This window comes from Canis lupus, chromosome 8 (assembly GCF_048164855.1).
Source record: "Canis lupus baileyi chromosome 8, mCanLup2.hap1, whole genome shotgun sequence".
Taxonomy (NCBI): domain Eukaryota; kingdom Metazoa; phylum Chordata; class Mammalia; order Carnivora; family Canidae; genus Canis; species Canis lupus.
The window spans coordinates 23973433-23995390 of NC_132845.1; the positions used below are offsets into that span (position 1 = coordinate 23973433).

General features: G+C 37.5%; 2 long non-coding RNA genes across 2 annotated transcripts in view; one reads left to right on the forward strand and one right to left on the reverse strand.

Annotated features, from left to right (window-relative positions):
• The window catches only part of LOC140638011 (uncharacterized), a 33150-nt gene extending 20626 nt beyond the window's left edge, over positions 1-12524 (forward strand). The window contains exons 3-5 of the long non-coding RNA XR_012035127.1: positions 3289-5432; positions 5587-5689; positions 11907-12524. This is a non-coding gene — a long non-coding RNA (uncharacterized lncRNA). The remainder of the gene's footprint in view (positions 1-3288; positions 5433-5586; positions 5690-11906) is intronic.
• Positions 1-21958, reverse strand: part of LOC140638013 (uncharacterized) — a 481686-nt gene that overhangs the window by 68770 nt on the left and 390958 nt on the right. The window lies entirely within an intron of this gene.

Here is a 21958-nt window from a genome sequence, read left to right on the forward strand (position 1 = left end):
TTTTTTTACTTCTCTATGGCTGTCATCAAAATCATGTAGGACTTAAATTTTGAATATAATGATAAAGATTTTCCAGCTCTGGTCCTACCTTCCCACTCTGCCATATTGACACAGTTAACTGTTATATTTGCTTGCTCTTGAGTTCTTTGTCTTTCAAAATTCTTTCCTGTCATGATTTCCTTAATGTTGTTCTGCTCTGGGTTGTTTTTGTTTTATTTTGTTTTGTTTCTTTCTAACTCTTTTACTGCCCCTTCTTACTGTCTTCTCACTGTCCTTCATTGTTTTGCACTCATCTCATCTACACAAGCTTTGCTGGGAAATCATTCCTGCTTGGGTTTTAATTATTATCTATATTTTGATCCCTCTCAAATCACTTTCTGTAGCCTAAATCTCTCTAATGAGCTCCAGAATTATATAATTACCATTTATCTCTACTTTCAAAGAGAACTCCAATATAACATCTTCTCCAAGAAAGAGAAAAACTTCCCACAGTATTTTATATCCCTGTTTAGTTCTACCAAGGCGGAACTCTTTATCACTGGAGGCAGTGATAAATCCTTGCATCCCCCTCATGTGATCTTTCTTACTTGTTGAAAGACCCTTTTCTCTCTACTTTCACATCCATGGCCTCTGTGCATCATGGCAACTTCTACTTCACTCTCCCTTCACCTATGCTCCACCACTGTGACAGACCAGTCCCTCCAGAATGTGAACTGACAATGTCACTCTTCTGCTTGCAGTCTGTTCATGGATCCTTGTTGTAAACAGAAACAAATCAAAATTCCTTAGCACAATATAAAGATTCTTTGTAGTTTAGGCCATTCCCTATCTAGTCTTACCTCTAGGCTTCCTCATGTCTTGCTCTAAGTTTCTTCCAAGCCGAAATACTGGTGACTCCTTAAAGTGCTCCCCTCATCTCCTGCCTTTGAAGATGCTGCTTGTCCACTTGGAGCATCCTTATCTCACTAGCATTGCCTTTCTAAAATTCATCGATCATTCACATTTATTCAACACAGATTTATTATGTGTTTGAGACACAGACATCTAGAGATAACTGCTGAACAGATTTAGTTTCTTTTTTATGAAGCTAATGTTTTAACAAGGGAGACAGTAATTAAACAGATAATTGTACTAATAAATATGTAATTGCAAGCTGAGGTAAAAGTCATAAGGAAAAGTAAAGAGTTTGATGAAAAATGACCATAGTAGATTTCTTTTCCAACAATAGTTATCACATTGCATTGAAATTGTTTATTTGTCAAGATCCCTAACTAGGTTATGAGCTCCTTGAGGGCAGGACTTCTTCATTATTTATCTTTATATTTGTACTTCTTAAAAAGGATTTGGGTCCTAGATGGTGATGAGTGGTTATTCCTTGGACTAATGAAACCAGACTTGTACCTGCTGAAATAAAAGTTGACAGGGAGCTGGCTGTCTCTGGAAATATCAAGCATTGTGGCATAAGTGGACAGTCTACTGCTTATGAGTCAATAAAATCAATTCCCATATTTTGGAAGACATGAATGAACTGATCTCCAAGCTCTCTTCCAAATCTAAATATTATGAAATGTTAATGACCCATGGTGTAAAAAATAACTTAGAGGAAGGAACTTGCTTTGTGTATGTTACTGATGCAATATCTAGGACAGGCTTCCTATGAGCAAACCTTTACTCTGTAGGATAGGAGATTACAGATGCCTGGTTTTTTAAGATCCATTGTTAACTTCAGGATAATTCAGAATACAAGGAGGTAGTCCACAAATAGACTCAGATGTGATGTGGTTTGGCAAGCTAAATAATAGCTTAAGAGCTCAGCAGCTATTATTATTTTTAATATTTTAATGTTTTCTTTGTTAATTATAATATTTGCTCAATTCACAGCTCTAAACTGCCTAAGGGGATTGTGCTTTACATGATATAAAATATTAAAGCAAAAAAAGAGGCAAATTGCAATATTCTGGGCAGACACCAAAGTGCAAAACTAGGTGACATTTAATAAGCCAGCTCGTTTTCTTCTTCCTTTGCTGCTTCCCTCACCATGGAAGCACAGGCCTGCTTTCTGAAATTGACAAGAATTGAACACCCTTTGTTAGAGCATGAGACGCCTGATCCTATTCCAAGATTTTCTGTCTTGATGCCATAATACCCACCCCTCTTTTCTTTGAATGGCACTTAACACAATGCATTTGTGACTTGCCATGTTCGGGCATGGAAATGACTATTGCCTGGTGGAGGGAAAAATTACTTTTCAGTGGTTTTTGTTTTTACTTGTTATGGCTCTGAATTTTTCCTGCTTTGCCATGACGGCTAAAATGTGCACAGCATTTCTGTGCCATCCGCAAACATATTTTCAGCATGCCTGTTTTCATGAAGAAAGTGAAGGAAGCATAAGCTTGGCACGACACTAAGTATGGGGTGTGTACATGGCGACCATCTGTTCCACATACACTCTGCTCTGCTCTGACATGCAGTAGAAAAGAAATCTGTGAAATCGGAAGGTGGATTTTTTTTAAGGTGTTAACCACCGAATAATTTGGGTAATGGGTTTAGGGACACTACTACGGTTATTTATTGGGAGCTCTTCCTCCCTGTCAACTTCAATCCCATTTCAGTTAGTCATGGTCAGATCAATATTTACCCATTAGGTCAATACTTCTTAAGACAAAAACCGTGTCATTATTTCTATGCGGGGATTGGAAGAGAGAGGGATGCAGAGTGCTAGTTGTAACATATTTTAGTTTAAAAATGTGTCAGTTAGCCATGCCATTAGGAAGAGGTATTGCTGCTTTTTTTTTCTATGCCTCTCCTGGAGCTAGGTGTTTATAACCCACACTCTGGAACCTGACTTGCTGCATCTGAAAAAGATGCCTCAGTTTCTTTTTGGGGACTGGAATTCTGGGGCTGCTGCCAGATGCCACCAGAAGTGACACTTCTCATTGACTTCTTCCTATGGGAAATAGTACTCATTCCACAAAACTACAGGACTGGTCTCAAGCAGGACAATGAAGATTTGTATCCTACTTATCAATACTAAACATGGTGAGGAGCCAACACAAGGTGTTCCTGAAACTGGTTTCTCTAAGCATTGGCTTAATATTAGTAGTCCCAACTTAATATTTGTGATTCAAATGAGAGTCCTCATTCTTCTGGGCTAATTCTTGATCCTGATATAAAAATAGAACTGAAGCTCAATGAAAGAGAAAAAGAGAGAAAATTGCACCCCCATGAGGATCTTGTGTGATGTAAATGGAGGCCTGATTAAAACCTTTTTCCTTTTGTTTTTTGCAGACAGGAAAACAGTGGGGCTGAAATCAAAGGGACTCCTACCAGGCTCCTGGTCACAGAAATTATGATCAGATGACTACCAACCATCACCACTTTCTCTAGGGAGTCAGTTTAGGAAATGGATAACTGGCTGATTTGCATGAACCAAGACTGAAGCAAGCACACATGGGGCTGTCGTCTGTGGAGAGTCAGATCCACTGGGCTGGACTCGACATTGCAGAACTGCCAATGACATCTTAACACCTCTGAGAAGTAGGGGCACCTGGGTGGCTCAATCGGTTAAGCATCTGCCTTTGGCTCAGGTCATAATCCCAGGGTCTGGGATCTAGCCCCACATGGGGATCTCTGTTCAAGGGGGAGCCTGCTTCTCCATCTTCATCTGCTTGCTGCTCCCCCTGTTTGTGCTCTCTCTATCAAATAAAATCTTTAAAAAAAAGTCTGAGAAATAACAGGGCTGCCCCCTGAGATGCCTGGACACTGCTCTCTTGCCTCATTTAGCAGCTTTTTTCTTCTTCTGTAGGAGTTGGATTTTTGTTGCATTCCTGAGCTCACCCACAGCTCTTTTTTGAGAAAAAATATGACTTAAATACAAAGAGGCAAACTGATAAGTCAGAGTCTGTCCCCAGCAACCCATAATTTGGAACATTATACTAAACTATTACCAAAATCTATGTCTACAATCCTAATGCAGGTGGAGAACTTACCAAGTAAATGTCAAGGGTGAAGAATGGGCCCTATCAATTGGATTGAATCAACAAGCACTTTTTTTTTCCTTTGGCTAAGAAAGGAACTGGTATCAAATATAATATAAAGAGAAAAAAAAAGCAACTCTTTAGCTCACTAAGAAATGTATGCTTTGGAGCATCTATTGTGTATTGGCTGTTCAGGATGAAAAGATGAAAAATTAAGGTCGTCTTTAAATTAATTAATAGTCTTTCAAATAACTGTCTATTATGAACTGGCTGGAATAGATGCATTCTCAAGATACCAAGGGTGCAGATAGGAGAGAGCACTGAAGTCTGCCTGGTTGAAGAATTTTCTGGAAGAAAGAGTGTCTGGGTCACATCAGAGGACCAGAAATATAGGGTAGTGGAGGGGCAGGGTAGCAGGTAAGAGGTAAAACAGGTAGGTTTTCTTCGGAACCAGTAAGTGCCCACCACAGAGGAAAGCAGGGTTGATCTGTTTGGAATTGTAGGAGCTGATAAGGGGGAGAAAAATGAAACTGAAGAGAGACATCCAGTGGCCACATCACACTGGCCTCTCATGACTATTCAAAGCTCAAAATCTCCTTAAAAATGGAAATAACAGACATCTCTATGTGGGGATGCTGGTCTGAAGGACTGTATACTCCTTGAGTCCATGGCTCTTCTCTTCTTCACTCTAAGATGTTGAACTGTTGCAAGAAAGCAGAAAGAAAAGGAAAATTATGCCCCAATTCCTGTTTCCTCCCCTTTTGACTGCTCCCCCTTGAGAACTAATCCTGAATGGCACTTCAATGCTCTGATTTTTACACAGAGCTTTGTTAAAAAACAAAATTCAGCTGAGTAAATTTGAAAATCTAATTGGCTGTATTCAAAGATTCATGACTCAGGCAGCATCCCATGTAGCAGACAGAAAGAAGCTCTGAGAAGCTGAGCAAAATACTGGGCAGAAGGGGGTAAAGAATGGATTGTTTCAGGCATGGTCACCTTCCTCCAAGGGATGAAAAAGGTCTAGAAAGTGGATTACTTCCTTGGTACTGACCAGGAAATTTGAGACTGACCAGTTAGGATTATATTCCCAGAGGAGGTTGAAACTTCAATTAGGTTAGGTATTAAGTCTTGGTCTGGGCTTGGCATGGATGACTCCATTTTGGGCCTGTTATCTCTTTCTAACAGCTTCAACCTACAGCAACTGTTACTGGGGAGAGGGCGGGATGGCATCTCTTGAGCAAATATCCTTAAGAGTGTGAACCCATGGAAAGGGACATCACAGATGTCCTTTTTAGGTCTGGCTACCAGAAATAAGCCAGTAATAATAACTTTCTACAATCAGTGCAGAACGGTGTGGGATATTCTCTATCCCTCTTATTAATTCCACTGTCTCCTTCTCCTACCTCAGTGCTTCATCATTTGAGGATTTAGTGAAAGGCATAGATTCCAGACAAAGTAAGTTTTTGCATTTTATTTTCCCCGTTGTTGCCTGACTGACATTGGGGATGCAGATCAAGCAAGAGAGAGTGCCTCTCTTTTCCCCTCTGCACTCTCCATCATCCTGCAATCCTATTATCTTTAAAGGAAAAGAAATGATTTCTTTGCCTAGGTACTCATCCCGTATCTCTCCGACATGGGACAAGTAGGCCTTCTATTTTCTGGCAGATTAATGAAGAGGAAGCATCTTGTTCAGCAGGCGTCCCTGATTGGAGGTTGGTTACTGAATGTGCTTATTCACATTTTCACTGTGCTGGCTGGGCTGCCTGCTGTCCTACATTCTGTTTCTATCACTAGTTTCCTTTTGCCTTTAGCTCCTTCATTTGGCTTTATCTGTCTGTTTTAGCTGCTCTCTATTTCTCCTCTATATCCAGTATAGATTGCAAATTATATTTGTGATGAGGGGAGTTTTCATTTTGATGGTTTTGATTTTATTTCACAACAGAACTGAAGCAAAATGGCCTTTTCTGCACCCCCCCCCCCTTTTTGGATTATTGATTCAAACTAACTTCAGAAGTAACCTGTTTGGTATGATCTAGCCACATCACACATTCTAGCTTATCAGAATTCAAGACTCATGACTAAATGCAATAAAAATGTTCAAATATATCCAAACAGAGTTAGGTTTCGAATTTAGATGAAAACCTTATGGTGTCAATCAAATATACATGACATATGTAACTTAAATCCTTAGCTATTTCAGACACTTAGAGAAAAGAAATCAAGGATCATGTTAGTTTCTACTGACCTCTACCTGGGGCGAGGCTTATAGAACCTATAATTGCATCACTCATGTTTCTATCATGAAATGGAAGAACATAATTTTAATATTTGAACAAAGGCATTGCATCTATGATCTAGAATTATTTAGTAGGTTTCAACAGTCACAGACAGTCACAGAATATTGCCAGGGTTTCACATGGTTTCACATCATTTCTCTTGATGTGTGATGTGGGGTTAATCATGTGTTAATATTCAATGAAAATTCACTGGTGGAAAGAAATCTTTACCAATTAATGACTAAGCTAACGATTTCCTAATCTCTATGCGAATACAAGAAAGCCATGGAAAGAGTGCACAATTAGGCTTACAGGAGAACCTGTAATACTCTGAAGACAAGTTAATTGTATCTTACAGTATGTCTAAATTTTACCGACTATTTGATATTGATGTTTTAAGCTTCTGATATATGGATAACCTTTTCAAAAGCATTTCATCTTTATCACTCTAAAAATTTCTTTTGTTCATTCACCAAAGGTCTATACCTTAATCTTAAAGCATCCTTTTTTCTTTGAATACAGTACAAACTTAGAAATTCACTGATTTAGTTCAGGTATTAATGCTTTTATTTTCAGTTAATAAAGGTATTGGGGGATTTAATAGTGATAGATATTATATAATGATGACTTTGAGAATAACTACACTAATAAGCGTAACACGGGGACTCTGTGCCATGCTATATCTTGACTTTTTCTTTTTGCTTGCTCTATAGTACAATCAATAGAGAGGCTTATACAAGCCGCAGGTAACAGAGGGCTGACTTAAGGAGGAGGTTATTTTTCTATAATTAGGAGCCTGGAAAACAGGGTGCTGCTGGCATTGGTTGAGAAGTCCAACCATGGGAGAGCCACTGTCTCTGTATCTCTTGGCCTTCTCCGCAGGTGTCAGTTCATGGTCACAAAAAGATGGCTGCTGCACTTCTTCTGCTGATGATGGTATTTACAGTCCATGCAGGGAAGATGGGTGTGGCTGAAAGAGCTTGCCTCTAGGGGCAGGCCACTAGAGTCTTTTTATTTAAAAAGACTTTTATCCTAGAAGCCTCACTCAGATATTTCTGCTTTTACATCTTATTGGCCCTGATGGCCTTCCAGATCAGAAGGGCATCCCTAGGACAACCATTGAAACTGACTTGGGGGGTTAGGGATGGGGTCTAGGATCAGTTACCAACAGCATCTCTCATGCACTGTGCTCAGCACAAGCACAGTGGTATGATTTATTTATGATAGAGAAAGGGAGTGGGAGCCATCTAGCTGGTCTTTCCTAGGTCCCCCTTTAATGTGCTACATCTGTCAGCATCTCTCATGATGGTTCTTTGGTATCTGGGTTGAGCTTAACCAAACATTCATTACATTAAGTATAGAAATCAATACAAGGTGTGCTACATAGTTCAGTGTGACATGCTGTGATTATAGTCAACTACTGCTGCATGCCAAAAATGCTGTATAACAAACTTCTAAAACTCAGAGGATTAAGACTAGCATCATTTACTCTCAGGTGTCTGTGTGCAGCCGATTAGCCTGGGCTACCTTAGGAGCTCTGCTGTGCCCGGCTTCTCTCCAGCCTCCTGCTGGGGCCAGCCAGCAATCCCAGGCATGTTCTTCCAGGCTGAAAACTAGGCTCAAGCAGCACTCCCGTCACAAAAGCATTCTTTGAGCCTCTGCTTGTACCCTGCCTCCTAACATCTCCCTGGCCAAAGCAAGCGCCACAGCCAAGTCACGAATTAAGGAGGCTGAGAAATAAATCTACCCATAGAATAAACCTTTTTTTTTTAAAGATTTTCTTTATTTATTTGACAGAGAGAGGGAGAGAGAGAGAACAAACAGGGGGAGCAGTAGAGGGAGGAGAAGCAGGCTCCCTACTGAGCAGGGAGCCCTGATGTGGGGCTTGATCCCATTACTTGAGTTGCAGGCAGACGCTTAACCACCTGAGCCACCCAGGTGCCCCAGAGTGAATTATTTTTTTTTCAGAGTGAATGCTTTTGAAGACAGACCTTATCTGCCACAATCTTTCCACCAGCTTTGGGCACAATGACTGTAGCAAACAGTGATTGTTCTCGCATATCCAGAATAGTATAGCACCATTTTCATCATGTATTTGAAAAACAGTGGTAAAAGGATTGCTTCATATTCTAACCTTCTATTCTTAATAAATTATATATTTTAAACAATGGAGGTAATAATAAAACCTACTATCCTGCCCAGAGTCACTATAAAGTATTAACAGCAACTTGCCTGGCTGACATACACTGACTCCAATGAAGTTGGCAGAGTCCCAGACCTCTTAAGGGAGGAGCCCCCAGAAATGCCACTCTCAAGGCAGATACATATTTCCAAATCCTTGTGCAGGAAAGATCCGGCTTGGAAAAATAAGTTCAATATTATATAAATCTGCAAATGTCATGAAGAGTTCTTTATTTTCCAAAGGTTAGGGCACATATCTAAACAGGGAATGACCCTGAAACATCACGCTGACAAGATCTGCGATATTTCATGACCTCAGTGATCCTGTCATAAGGAGCTTTGTCTTGTACTTTAAAATTCTTACTCTCCTATAATCACCGGCCTCTTACACAGCCCATAACCCATTATTGCAGATATGATGACCTGGAGCATCCAGTCTAGATGCTCCTTATCGTTTCCTCATGCAGAGTAGGGCCACTATGCTTGGGGACACATTTCAAGATGGACAGCAAATTAATAATAACAATAAGAGTAAGAATCAAAATAATAGATAACATTTATCCAACACTTCAGATACTTTATTACGTGGGATAAATGGTATTGTTTCCCCCCTTGTGATAGATAAAGAAATGGCTGCTTTGTATATTTAAGCTACTTGCCTAAGGCCATACAGTGGGTTTTATTTACTTAAAAACTAGAAAGAGTCTATAGGTTTTTAAGTTCAAGCTAGAAATAAAGGATAATTAATGTATTTTACCGTGTATTGAATGAAAAATATTAGCATTGAGGATGATAGACATGTTCTTTATTACGAATAGATTAACTACATCTGGTACACAATACCACCTACATCACATAAATAAAGGAAAAAATTATCATTGACCTTTCTGGTGCTTCGTGAGGAATAGAAATGCCAGTGAAGAGGTCTTCGATGTGATCTTGAAAGAAGATGAACAATTTTAGAAAGGAAATGTAGCCCAGAAATACTTTCAAAACACTGCAATGCAAATCACAGCACTGGTTCATGCACTCATTTGAGGAGGAGGTGGTCTCTGCAAGATGATGGGATTGACCTGAAGAATTACGACAGAAAGAGTTCACAGTATTAAACTACTTTTGCAAGTGGAGGAGAGACAGAACTCCATTTTCTGGAGAATTGATGTGCACAGTGCACTGAGTGAATATCATCCATAAAGTCAAGAGGAGCTGAGCTGGTTGAACGGATAGGGCACATATTAAATTGATAGTGATTAATTAGTTTTATGTCACTTTGGCGCTTTTCGACTTGTTCATGGTGTGGTTTTCAATTATTTTAGTATTATTGGAAGAGCCAAGATTAGACCATAGTTATTAGAATTAGATGAGTTACCTTATTTGCAGAGTAGGATAACCTTTGCTATTTTCCTTTCACGTGATCAGTGCCATTTGCAAAGAAAAAAAAATGAGGTAGTGTGAACATATACAAAGGCTTAGCAGAGGACTAGATTTTTTAAAAACAGGATCAGATAAATCATGTGCTCGATTCAAAAGCATATTTAAGATAAGTCGTTTAAAATTCGTATTGTCACTTGCTATCATTTTTAAAGTTGGTCATAGTAAGATGCAAAAAGACAAGCAGGAACTGGACATCTCAATTTCTGAGAAACAATTAGATTATGAAAACATCCTGAAATCCTCACATTTAATTAAAAAAATAGCTTCCCTGTGAAGTCACACAAGAGACTAGGCTTGCAGATCTCTCTCTATCGATTTCTATCTCTATCTTAATCTATCTGAGAGACTCTTAATGAGACTCTCAGAATTACCAAAGGGATCAAATGGTGTACAAAGCTGGAAGTCATGTTTGTTACCAAGCTTTATTCTATCACATTGTCAGTTGAGGGTGAGATCAAAAGGGTCAATAATCCTTTGGATGTTATTAACAAATGTGGCAACATAATATCATGCTCCACATAGACAGAAGGTCCGAGAGATTGTGTACATGCCAAGAGGGTGGGCAGGGTCTGAGGGAGGGAAATAGACTGGAAAGTGACTAGTATAGAAATCTTTCTATCATAGTAAACCCTGGTGAGGGACAGTTCAATCTCCTGATGTGAATTCTATCCCCTGTCACTTCTTCTGAATTCTCATTCCACTAATTGATCTATTGTCTTCTGTACAAACTCTTTCCCCTTAGCATTTAAATAATATCTCTTATTTTAAAGAAAAATAAAGGCCTGCCATGGATCTCATGACTTGCATCTCCCTTCTTTTCAGAGGCACTTTTCTGGAAAGATTATTCTCTGCTTCCATGTTTCCATACAGTGAAAAATGTCTGTATGTTTCAGTCAAGATTATTGTTGGTTTCTGAATCCATCTTTTAACTCTTATATTAAACTCACTCTGCCTTTCTCCCATTAGAATGTAAGCTCCAAGAGGGCAAGCATCTTTGTTTGTTTGTTCTCTCATGTATCCTTAGATTATGGAATGGTGCCTGGTACATATGGTGCTCAAACCAAATCTATTGAGTAAATGAGTAAATTAATGAGAAGGGAGATGTGCCCTGTTTAAGTTGCTAATGCTGTTACTGTCTCTCTTTCCCATCTGATGTTCTCTGAGTAACAAATATCCAATGACTGGCTATTTCTCTCATGGAGTGCTTTGGTATGTTCTTTACAGACCCTATTAGAACCCTCTACAGTTCACCATCTGCAGACGTGGATAATGCATTGTCTGGTGAATTGGGCAAAATCCTTTCATGACAGCTCTAATCTGGCTGCTAGTTCTAGACATAGGAATTCATAAACCCTTGCACCCTCTCACTCAAGTCAAGAAAGGAAAAAAAATATAATTTTGCTAGAATAAAGTGAAGAGAAAATTGATCATTAAAAAGAACTGAGAAATTATAAGAATAAGTTTATCCTCTAAATATTCAGCTTTAAAACCTACACATGAGTCAGAATAGAGATAAGCAGACTCACCTAACTCACAGGCCAGTGAATGAAGGTATTAACATATCTGAAAAAATAATATGCTACAGAGCTATAGGAATGGAAATACAGAAAGAGTCACATGCAAAATTTGGCAGTAAACATCCAAGGGTGAGCAATTTTATTTCCTTCCTTGATCAATGAACATTTTCTCCTAAAAGCTTAAGTGCCTTTGAAATGAGAACAATACAGTGTCATTTCTTTTTAAAAAGTCAAAGAGCTTAAAACAACAGACATTTCTATGAACATCAGAAACAAACAAAGATAGTGTGGCAGGTCAAAGAAAGTAAATAGAAATCATATATATCATTTCAAGTCTAAAAATCCTCCCACGGTCTTGTCTAGTTTTTCTCTTTCTTCCTCATCTGCCTCCCCAGTACAGGACTCTGAAATATTGGGGAAAGTAAAACCTTCAGTCTTTGAGTCATACCTTGGAAGAAAGCTGTGCACAAACAGCCACATTATACAAGGGCCTTTTTTGAATTTTTGAATTTTTCTTACAGCCCTTAGACCAACCTGAACACAGAAATTGTGAGCTTGAAGGGATCCCTGGGTGGCTCAGCGGTTGACTGTCTGCCTTCGGCTCAGGGTGTGATCCTGGAGTCCTGGGATCAAGTCCCACATCGAGTTCCCTGCATGGAGCCTACTTCTCCCTCTGCCTGCGTCTCTGCTTCTCTCTCTCTCTCTCATGAATAAATAAATAAATCTTAAAAAAAAAAAGACATTGTGACCTTGAAGTGAAGTATTAATGTAACAAAAGGCTTAAGATTTGTAACATTACCTTAGAACTAGTTAGCAAAAAATAGTTGGAAAGTTGAAAAGATGGAAAGTCATGTTATGTAATGGTAAACATTTCATACTATCCCCCATAATAAGTCAGAAAGCAGACAATGTACATTCTGAGCTGATCTCTCTAGATTAAGATTTCTCCACAAAAGCACAACTGACATGTTAGGCTAGGTAATTCTTTGCTGTGGGTGGCTGTCTTATTAATAGTAGGATGTTCGGTAGCATCTCTGGGGTCCACTAATAGATGCCATCACATCTTCCTAGTCATGACACTGCCAAATGCCCCCAGAGGGAGTAAACTGATCCTGATTGAGAACCACTGCTTTAGAAAAAGTGATTGGAAATAATAAGACTGTTTATATTGGCCACTTCCCCTTTGGTGAAGTATTAAAATAGATCAACTCAAGGAAGAATTGACTGGTTTATAAGCAGAAATAAGAGGGAATAGAGAGACTATACATTTGGAGTTTCCAAGGCTAGGAAAGGTGAATTGTTCCCGGACTTCAGACAGTAAGAGATAAGTTTGAAAAATACTTTGAGCATCAAAGTCTCAGTAAAACTTCTCAGAGAACAAAGAGAGTTAGTCCTACAAAAGAGATCAGATAGAGTATGATCTTTCCACCTTTTATTTCAGATGGCCTAAAGGTATTCATCATTATATTAAAAGAGAGGGGCAGGGAGGCTAGAAGAAAATAAATCAATTTGGTTTCAGAATTATGTCTAAGAATAAACTCTGAGTGTGTTTCCTGGCACATGAATTGACTGGAAGCAAATAGATCAGGAACCTGCTGAGGGTTTTTTTTTTTTTTCTTCCAGGCTTTATGAAGACGATATTTTACTGGAGGAAAACAGATAAGAAGTTATCAAATAGCAAATAAATAATAAAACATCACCAAAATTAAATATTATTTTATACTCCGTTGTTTGGCAAAAATTAAGGAGTCTTATGATGCTGTTAGATACAGTGTGGGCTGAAAGAATATCTTAACTATGGCTGGTTCGAGTATAAATAGGAAGATATTTTGTTTTTGCCTCATAAAGTTGAATATAACCGAAGACCCAGCAATTCTATTCCTACATACCTACTCAAGATAAACTCTTGCACATTTGCACCAGGAAATATATACAGAAATGTGCACACCAAGACTGTCAGTAATAGCAGAATATTGGAACTTACCATAGAAAAGAGGGGGAAATTTGGGCCCCTGGGTGGCTCAGTTGGTTAAGTGTCTGACTCTTGATTTCGGTTCAAGTCATGATTTCAGGGTCATGGGTTGGAGCCCCAACCTGGGATCACTCAGTGGGGAGTCTGCTTGAAGATTTTCTCTCCCTCTCCCTTTGCCCCTCCCCTCACTGGCATATTTTTTTCTAAAATAAACACATAAATCCCTAAAAAAAAAAAAAAGAAAAAGGGAGCACTTGGCATATTTACTCTATGAAATATTACATGATGTAGGAAACAAATAACTACAGGCACCTACAACAACATGATTAGGCTGTACTTGAGAACCAGAAATGAGCCACAGATTATATTCAGTGTAAAGATCTTTCAGAAAATTAAAAACAATTTTAATAAAAAATCACTGTTTAAACATGTGTGTGTATATGTGTATGTGTAGGTAAGATGAAAAGAAAAAAAAAAAAAAAAAAAAAAAAAAAAAAGAAAAGAAAAAGAAGAAAGAAAGAAAGAAAAAGAAAGAAAGAAAAAGAAAGAAAGAAAGAAAGAAAAAAAGAAAGAAAGAAAGAAAAAGAGAGAAAGGTACTAAGTTTTGATTGAATTCTATTGCCCCAAACACCCAAAAGTCCAGACTAAATCGACCTGCTGGCTCTCAAGCTTGCTCCAGCAGAAAGCAGGCTAAGCAAGCTATTGTGTCCCCAGAAAGGAAATGCTTCCCAACATTCACTTCAAAGGTAACCAAGGAGAATGACAGATAAGGAAAGGTAATAATAATAATGATGATGAACAAAGGAGAAGCTAGACCCAGGAACCATGAAGAAAAATGGACGAGAGCATCTAGAAAGAGAAATCAGGGTTTAATTGAAAGGAGAATTCTTATTCCATCTTTATATAATAATATTCCATTTAATATAAAATATACATATGTGAGACACATACATGTATGTTGAGCACACATACACATACTCACTCATATACTTCTATACCTACTAATTTTAAATTTAGCAACCTTTAAAGATAGTAACCATGATCTTTTTTTCTTTTTATTTTTTTAAGATTTTTATTCATTCAAAAAAAAAAAAAAAAAAAAGATTTTTATTCATTCATGAGAGACACAGAGAGAGAGAGAGAGAGGCAGAGACACAGGCAGAGGGAGAAGCAGACTCCCCTCAAGGAGCCCGATGTGGGACTCGATCCCAGATCCTCAGGATCACGTCCTGGGCCGAAGGCAGATGCTCAACCACTAAGCCACCCGGGCGTCCCAGTAACCATGATTCTTAAGAGTACTGGTACATTGGCCCTGCACGGATGATTTTGGTTGTCATGTAATGTCACTTTAAGTTTAGTCATGATGCCATTTATTAATAAATACTACATCATGTTTGTTTTGTTTTAAGAAGTTTTATTGTTAATTTAATTTTGATGAAGAGAAAAAATAAGATAAAAATATTTTTGAAAAAAATTTTAGCGTAGAAAGAAACAAGACAAACCAGAAGCACTGTCAATATTTACGGTTCTTGTGAAATTTAATTTTATATGCATGTTTATACATTTGTATTTTGTACAGTACCACTTTATTTCAGTGTATAGTCATAAAGTGCAAAACTGATATATGCACATTGAAACAAATGAAATGATATGAATAAATAAAAAGATATTTCCCTCTCCAACTCCTCTTAAATTCTAATGTTTCTTGTTTAAATCAGTATCAATAATTTTGTGGTTTTCCACAGAAGTCATTTCTTCAGGTTCATAAAAATATATTAAGATAGATAAAACAAATAAGAGAGAGAGAGCACCCGGGAGAGAGATTTCTGGGGTTCTGTTTTGGTTTGCTTTTGCTTTTTTGTGTGTCCCTTTTGTGTGCTGGTGTTCGACAGAGTGCTATCTGGGCGGATGGTTTTACACTTGTCACTGTGACCATCATACATTCTTCCTTTGACTCTGTCTACTGGGAGGCTGATCTGTGATGATGGCTTTGCCAGGGTGTGGCTTGCGGGAGGTGCTGGAAGAATATTGGAAGAAGAACTTATACCCCTTTGTCACTCTTCTCCCAAATGGTCCCTTCCTCCATTGGTGCCAGGCAGCTGAGGCTGTGTTCTTAGGTTTGGGTTTTCTCATTCACATCTGAGAGGCGGCAGTGGCTTCCTGCTGTGCTACACCAGATGCCCCATCGTGCTTTGTGGACTCCCTCACCCCTGCCCCCTCCTAGGTGAATAGTCCCTCATATCATACTCATCAATTAAACCTTACATTGTGCTCTTTCTCGTGGGTCCCTGACTAATAGACACACCTACAGTATGTTATATCCTGGGTCATTTTTTTCCCCATATAATCTATCATGGTCATCTCTCTAAGTCAGCATTTATATCTTTAATTCATTGTTTATAGCAGTTGTATTTTGTTAACACTTGTCTGTTAAGTCTTATTCCGATTATTCCTTTAAATGTTTCTGAATCTTTTGGTGCTGGAAATGTCATTTTTTTAAAGGATTTTATTTATTCATGAGAGATGCACAGAGAGAAGCGGAGACATAGGCAGAGGGAGAAGTAGGCTCCCTCTGGGGAGCCTGACGCAGGACTGGATCCCAGGACCTCGGGATCAACCTGAGCCAAAGGCAGATGCTCAACCACTGAGCCACCCAGGCATCCCGGAAATATCATTTTAGATGGCATAAAATGGATATTTAAAATTTAATCTGACAATCTTTGGTTTTTCATTAGAATATTTAGTGTACTTATATTTATTTAATTTTTGGACTCAAGTTTATTGAGATATGAGTTATAATCAAGAAAATGCACATATTTTAAGTATATAGTTCGACAAAAGCACATACCCATTTAACCACCACCACAATCACGATAAAAGTCATTTCCATCATCCCAAAAGATTCCTTTGTGCCCCTGCTTAGTCAATCTCCACCCCTACCCCAACTCAAACCCAGGAAACCACTGGTCTTCTTTCTGTCACCACATATTAGAGTTGCCTTTCTTAGTATTTTATATAAATGAAAATCTTTATGCTACTCACTCTTTTGCATCTGGCCCATTTTGCTCATCATAATATTTTTGAGACTCATTAATGGTTTTTGGATGTATTAGCAGCTTATTCTTTTTATGGTGAGTAAGACCCCATTTTATTGATAAGCTACAATTTATTTTTCTTTTCAAAGAAAAGAAACTGGATTGTTTCCAGTTTGGGCTGAAACCTGTCCAGCAGCAAGATCTAGCTACCCATCCCAAGTGCAGATTTCTATTATATGGATGATGACAGAGACTGTACCACTGCCCACCACCAGAAGTAAGAGCCCACACACCTGATTCAATTCATCTTCTATAGGTTTGGAGTCACCAAGGAGGATTCACACATTAGGCATTGATTGTAACAAAATATATTCACAGAAAGAAGAGACACAGTGAGATCAGCGTCTGTAGGTTACACTGGTCTCTTGTGACCGGCAAGTCCTTTCCAATAGCTGATATAGGCAAAGGCCTGGTTTCCTCCTTCTGCAGGTGACAGATATACTTGTGGAAATGGGTAGGTGCCATGTGATGCATAGACTTTAAAAATGCATGGAAGTTCACAACATACTCAGAACAGGGAAAAATTTCTCTTAATAAAGAAGAAGAATATGGGGCCAAGTAATATCTTGCACATGTCTTCCATGTAGAAGAATGTTCCAAACCCAGGGAATGGATGAACAATCCCGAAGAAGGGTGACTGGTCCCACAGTGACTTCTTCCCCAATACCTCTCATGAACGTTCTTATACAAGTCTTTGTGTGCACAAATGTTTTAATTTATCTTAGGTATATACCTACGAGAATTGCAGGGTCATATGTTAAGTGTTTATTTAATGCCTTAAGAAACTGCCAACCTGTTTTCCAAAGTTGTTGTGCTATGTACATTTCTACCAACATGGTATGAGAATTCCAGTTGTTCCGTATCCTTACTAAGAATGGTATAATCATTGTTCTAATTTTAGTTACTTTTTTTGTGTGTGTCGTTGTATTGTGATACATTGCAGTTTTAATTTGCACTGACCTAATGGTTAATGATGCTGACCATCTTTTCCTGTTTTTACTGACCTTTCATATATCATATTTTGTGCAATGTCTGTTCAAATCTCCTGTTCATTTTTTAGGTGGAAATATGCAGTTTAGTAAGTTGTAAGAAATACATACTTAGAGCGAAGATCCTTGTCATATATATATATGACACACGTATTGCAAGTATTTTCTACTTGGTTGGGTCTTGCCTTTTCATTTCTTTAATTCAGTCTTTCAAATAGCAGACACTTTAAGTTCAGTGATTCCATTTTAAACTTTTTTCTTTTATAGTTCATACTTTTAAAGTATTTAAGAAAATTATTCTTTCACTATGATTGCAAATGGTTTCTCCTATGTTTTCTTTTAGTTTATAAGAAGTATTACAGTTTATCTTTTACCCTTGGGTCAATGGTTCATTTTGAGTTCATTTTTGTGAATGGTGTGAGGTAAAAAGTAAGGTTCTTTAGGTTCAAAAATTATAAGTTCTTTTTTTTTTTTCCATGTGGCTATTCATTTGATACAGCCCTATATGTTAAAAAGACTTTCTTTTTCTCATGGAATTACCTTAGTCTCTTGTCAAAAATTCTCTACTGTTTGAGCCCTGAAACGTCTGCAGACCTGGCTAACATCTTCCTTGCAAGCTTATAAGGGACCCTTGTAAGCCAGAAATATCAGTTATACTTCCCTTGAATTCCTGATCCACAGAAACTGAAATAATCAATAATTTTTCCAGCCATTAAGTTTTAGGGAAACTTGTTATGCAGCAATAGATACCTGATACACTGACCTTATAAAATAAGTATTAATTATTTTATAGCTATTATTTTATAGCTATTATTATATAGCTATAAAATAAGTACGTAAGTATTCCATCTTTTTCTATTTTCTAAAAGAGTCTGTATATGGTTAAATAATAGAATTCACTACTGAAGTCACTGGGCCTAGAGTTTCCTTAATGTAAAGATTTTTAATGATAAATTCAATATATTTAATAACTATAGCATTACTTGGGTTTTCTATTTTTTTCTTGAATAAGATTTGGCAATTTGTGTCATTAAAGAAATTTGTGCACTTCATCTGAAATCCCTGATATATTAACATTTAACATGAAAGTTATTCATAATATCATTTTATTATTCTCTTAATGGTTGCAGTTTCTATGGTGATGACCTCTTTTCATTTTGAATATTGGCACTATGGATTGAATTGTTTCCCCCCAAATTCATACCTTAAAGACCTAACCCCAATGTGATAATACATGGAGATGGGGCTTTAGGGAGGTATTTAGCTTTATTTAGAAGAAATTTTAAAGGTGGGGCCCTTAGGATGAGATTGGTGCCCTTATAAGAAGAGATAGTTAAGAGCTTACTTACATTCTTTCTCTACTCCGTGTGAGGACAAAGTGAGAAAGCACTGTCTGCAAGCCAGGAAAAGGTTCTTAACCAGGAATTGACCATGACTATGCTGGTGCCCTGATCTCAGACTTTCCAGCCTCTGGAACAATGGAAAATAAACTCCTGTTGTTTAAAGCACCCAGGTTATGATACAGGAGACACCTTAGAGTGTGCCTTAGTATTACCATACTCTGTGATTAAGGTCAATGGAAAACTACAAGAACCCAATTCAAGTAGAGCTACTAATAGTCCAGAGAGTTCAGGCATGAAGTTTCGGATCACTCCACTGGGTCTTTACCAGCCACAACCAGTTGATGTACTTGCTGAAGGAAAGGGAATATAGAACAAGTAAAGGAAGAAGGTAGTTATAAATACCGGCTATAAATACATGACCATTTATAGAAACGAGGACTGTAATTTTCATGAATATCTCCTCCCTATTTTGTTATGTTGGATCATATGGCAAGAGTAAGTTTAGTTTTCTAAGATACTGCCATATATATATATATGTCAGAAACTTCAACAGTAATATTATAAGTAAAAGGAAGAAATACTACAATTATAGGCTTTCTGGGCTTCTCATTCTAGGGTCATGCCTTATGAAATATATTTTATTTTTTTCAGAAATTTATTGACCAAATTCACCTCTTAAATTGAAGGCAAAATGTGTGCATATTATTATTGTGGGATTCCAGGTTAATTCTATACTATTTAAGAAGTTTATGGCAGTATCTTTTTGCAAGACAATGGGCTTTGATACTTTAGGGTTTTTGTTTGCTTTTTTTTTTTAATGTAGAGAACTTAGGAGGATAGTGTCTTTCTTCTCTCTCTCAGACAGAAACTCATAAGGATGCTATGGCAAGGTGCACTGTCAAAGAAAGGGGCTCAGCTTGCCTTTGATGTAAGCACAGCTCTTTTGGGAAGGTATTAGTTCCCTTAATACATAGAGAAATAGAGCATGAAGAAGCAAAGTTTCATTTCCAGAGTAGAGTATAGTGAATTTAAGTTTCAAAGGGGAAATCTTAAACCCAGATGAGAGGAGGACAGGCAGCAGGGGAGGCAAGTGGGGCCCAAAGTACTTAGATATGAAGTAGTCAGGGATAAATAGTTCAATGCTCTGAGAATTTTTCCTTATGGTTTTTCTATATATAAATGTTCAAACCACAGTCAGCAGTGTCTGCTAAGAAACCCACTGGACTTTAAGTTAGAAGATAGAATTCTAAAAGTGGATCTGTGACAAATTGTGTGATATGAAGGAAGTCAATTAGCTCAAATGTGTCTCCAAGATGGAGATGCTGACTATTGCCCCATCTCTGGCCCACTGGGTAAGTGGGAGCCTGAGAAGCAATGCTGCAGGTTGCTTCAAAAAAGGCAATATACATGACATTACTTTTTCCATAGTGGACTTTTCAATGGAATGAGCCTTTGAACTGTACAAAATAAAGGTTTCTTCTGATGAAACATGGCCATTATTTAAGGCTTTGAGAGCTTTGAGAAGTAGAAGTAAAGCAATGTCTGCCAAGCAATTTATTACTGGAAATTTATTATTAACCAAGGAAACAATTTATTATACTAGACTGTCAGGAAAAACCTTAAGACTAAATGTTACCAAACCAATTCTAGCCTTTTATAGGGCCAGGGAAACTGTGGAAAAAAGTTACTGAGCAGAAATATTATATTAAGACAGTATCTAGACTGAATATTATGCTCTCAAAAAATCTATTTTCTTTCTTTGAATCTTAAATTTCACTTCACTTTACCTGTTTATTGATTGCCTTTCTTCTGGTATCTGGATCATCTTTTTTCTAAGTTACAATCTATACAAAAAGTGTTGTGGCAAGTTTACTAGAATTAGAACAGGAGATAGAATTTTGTGACTGTTTTGCAAAATGCACATTAATCCCACAGAATGAGAAGGCTTATCATAGCAAATCTTTCATAGACCAATTTATTTATCTTTAATATTACAAAATGTAAGTAAAGTATAAGTTAACTTATTTTGTATGCATCTACCCTCTCGCCTCCCAGTAAACACATCTAAGCCCTAGCCATATAGTAAGATCTAGCTCAAGATTGACCCTTCCTCTAAGCTTTCCTTGATCTCTCTCTGGCCAAGCTGATTCTTAACTCCCAGGACACTAACGACTCATATAGTCTTTACCACTTTCTAACTCCTATGTTGTTTGTCACCCATTCCTACTCAACCTTACAGGAAACATTACATTTTATCATTCTTTTCCTTTTTTCGCCCTTCAGTGTTTGGTACATAGTAGATGAGTGACTATTAACTAAATGATTTTTAAATAAATAAATATCAAACCCATCTATAATTTAAATTTATTGATGCCTTTTTCTAAATTAAAAGAAAAAAATTCTGGGACGCCTGGGTGGGTCAGTGGTTGAGCGTCTGCCTTCAGCTCAGGGCATGATCCTGGGATCGAGTCCCACATCAGGCTCCCTGTGGGGAGCCTGTTTCTCCCTCTGCCTGTGTCTCTGCCTCTCTCTGTGTGTCTCAAATAAATAAATAAATAAATAAATAAATAAATAAATAAATCTAAAAAAAATTCACATCAACAATTTAAGTATTAATTTAATATCTACTTTGGAACTTGTAGAAATTCCATGAAATATAAGCTGCTATTATCAATTTTTGCTAACTACTTAATAGTATTTTCCTTTTTGTAAAAAAGTCTTTATTATGATGTAATTCACATACCATAAAATTTACTCATTTACAGGGTACAATATTCAGATTTGTGCAATCATCACCACTATTTAAGTTTAAAACATTTTTATCATCCTCAAAAGAAAACCAGCACTCATTTGCAGTCACTTCCCATCTCCCCCACATCCCTGCACATCTTCATCCCCCAAGCCCTAGTCAATCATTAATCTACTCTCTATCTCCATAGATATGCCTATTCTTGACATTTCATATAAATGGAATACAAACATGTGATCCTGTGTAACTGCTTTCTTTCACTTATCACAATGCTTTCATGGTTCATCTGTGTATCAGTGCTTCATTTTTTTATTGTTGAAAAGTATTCCCTTCTATAAATATATCACATTTTATTTATCCATTTATTAGTTGATAAATATTTGTTTTATTGTCAATTTAGGGCTTTTATAAATAATGCTGTTATG